The sequence below is a fragment of the Penaeus vannamei genome, chromosome 1 (assembly GCF_042767895.1).
Source record: "Penaeus vannamei isolate JL-2024 chromosome 1, ASM4276789v1, whole genome shotgun sequence".
Lineage (NCBI taxonomy): Eukaryota > Metazoa > Arthropoda > Malacostraca > Decapoda > Penaeidae > Penaeus > Penaeus vannamei.
The window spans coordinates 14,796,057-14,798,556 of NC_091549.1; the positions used below are offsets into that span (position 1 = coordinate 14,796,057).

General features: G+C 39.4%; 1 long non-coding RNA gene across 1 annotated transcript in view; it reads left to right on the plus strand.

Annotated features, from left to right (window-relative positions):
- LOC113822991 (uncharacterized) overlaps positions 1–2,500 on the plus strand; it is a 4,780-nt gene that overhangs the window by 1,632 nt on the left and 648 nt on the right. The window contains exon 2 of the long non-coding RNA XR_003477360.2: positions 196–2,500. This exon is cut by the window's right edge and continues 648 nt beyond it. This is a non-coding gene — a long non-coding RNA (uncharacterized lncRNA). The remainder of the gene's footprint in view (positions 1–195) is intronic.

The window sequence follows — 2,500 nt, forward strand, 5'->3', positions numbered from 1 at the left end:
TTATTCTACCATGATTTATTTGCTGTGTGAGAAAGTGATTCGCAATGAATATTGATAGGAGGATTAGTAATTTTATCACATCATCATTGCCATTATCATCACTCGAATAATAGTATGTTTGTCATGACAGCTGGAGGTTCAGCTTTCTAGAATTTTTATAGAAACTCGTCTAATGGCTTTTCTGCCACTCCACAGAAGGTGAGGCCGGCCACCTTCCTGCAGCAACTTCTCACACGCAGGCAGTGAAGACCGGTGATTAGCTAATTTTGCAAGTGTTTGAGTACTGGATACCGGTGATTGGCTGGCTGGTTAGGCACGGCGTTTCATTTGTTCTGAACGCGACCAAGAAGTTGTTTTGTGAACGTGGCCCGGCTCACGCTGTGCCATCCAAGGAGCCGCAGTCCCTCCTCACACTTCATCAAAGAATCGCTCTTGGGGACGACTTTATGGGCAAAGACTCCTAGCTGTTTGCTGACGTGTGGTCTATCAAAAGGAACCTGTTAAAATATCGTGAATAACTGTCTATTTCAAAATTGATAGCTTGAATGTCTGTTGTTTAGCATACTTTTGAAGTGTTGAAATATATTATGGTTATTAACGAACGAGGACATTTACCCCATTGTGAAAGGTGACATGCCCTCAACAGTTAACCCTTTGACATTATTTTTTTCAATGACCCAAAGATATTGTACTATATCTATCAAAATATATCTACAGTAATCACGCATGTAACAGTTATACCAGTAAATAGAAGCATCATTTCCAGTAACATGTAACCAAGTTGTAGACGGCAACACCTTGCAAGAGCCGCAACTTCCATGCAAGAGGAAATATAACTGATAAGCTAGAGGGGTCTGAGATGCGTAGGCCTACAGCTGCCGCCTGTATTTACAAAAAAAGAAAAAAGACAGAGGATCTACCGGCGTTTTGTTCTAATATATGTATCCCAGGTCATATTTACCCGATAATACCCGCATATGAATGATCACATAGGTCATACTGAACTAAATATTAGAATATCTACACTTGTCTGGTTAACATTAGTACTTAAAAGTTCATTTAGTTTTTCTATCTCATAAAACATTTTTACAGACCACGCTTTTAGAAAAATTCACACTATTTCTCTGTGTAAATTTCCTTATAATCATTTAAGGAAGTCTTAAGGTTTTGTAGTGGTATTAATTTTAAAATTGATCACGTATGAAAGGCAGATCAAAATGTTTCTGTGTAAGACATAACAAGTAAAATTATTAAGGCATAATGAATAGGTTAACTATAATTTTCGAAACTCCAATAATCATTTACATTACCTGCATACAACCACATTTAGATTCCTTAATAACCTAATTTACCTGAAATTACCACTAACGCAAGTCTGTAACCGTATTTAAAGCAAAGGTATACGGAATTTCTTACCATTCACTTTATTAGCAATATACAAGCAGAAATTCTTATTACATTTCTTTACGTGTTAACTTGCACATTTTCAATATAATTTCAACATGCCTTTTACATACAAGTGCAGTCAACAGCTGTCAAGCCCTACAAGAAGCCCCAAAGTGTTAGAATTAAAGTAGAAATGATAGAATGTTGTAATTGGTCCATCTGCGAAAAAACAGCCAATGCTTTTGAGAGATGCACATCATTTAGCATAGCAAATACATTTAGATTCAGGTTTCTATTTAAATGATATACCAGACATCGGATGTTGTAATTGTGGCTGTGCATGACCAGCCGAGTGATAGTTAGGAACAAGGGAAAAAGGCCTGAGTTTTTTTCCGAAGGGTTTACACTTGTCGTCATTATCCATACCCACTCATACCCACCCGCCCTTAAACCTCCCAGCGACTTGGTTTTCTATCGAAGAAAGCTAGATCCTGGACGCCAAAGTATAACAGGTTTAAAACTGCGTGTTCGTACATCCCTTTTCGAGTCGAAGAGTCCTCTTCAGCGACTTCATGTCCCGGATAGTGTTGAGGGATCTTGGGCATATTACGGCTCTCATAGGCCTACCGGGTGCTCTCTTGTTCCGTCAGAGTCCAGTAGCCTCACTGGCGCTTTCACGTCTTGAAGAGATTTGGTAGGCCTATTGGAGGAAATGTAAAGCCTGTTGGGTGATCTCACAGCCGATCCAGGCCGGCGATCACTCTTTCTGTTGTCCTCGGAGTAAACGAACAAACCTGTTCCTCTTTGTTCACAGCATGAAGATATTAGTGTATACTAGTGACCTGCATCGTGTGGCATGATGCTCTAGATGTTCGGCAACCATCACAAGTCTCGCTAGCAACAGCCATAATAAAGAGCAATAAGTGTGTCCTCTAGGCAGGTAGGCGAACTGCAGACAAAGTAGGCTCAGAATATGTTTGAGAAAATGAATCTTCAACCTGTTCATTGATGATTGATTATCCAAACAAACTGACACTTGCAAATGAGTAAATAGGCTCACAGGCAGCTACAAGGTAATTAAATGCACTGCTTAGGCAATTTAAACTACGAATTA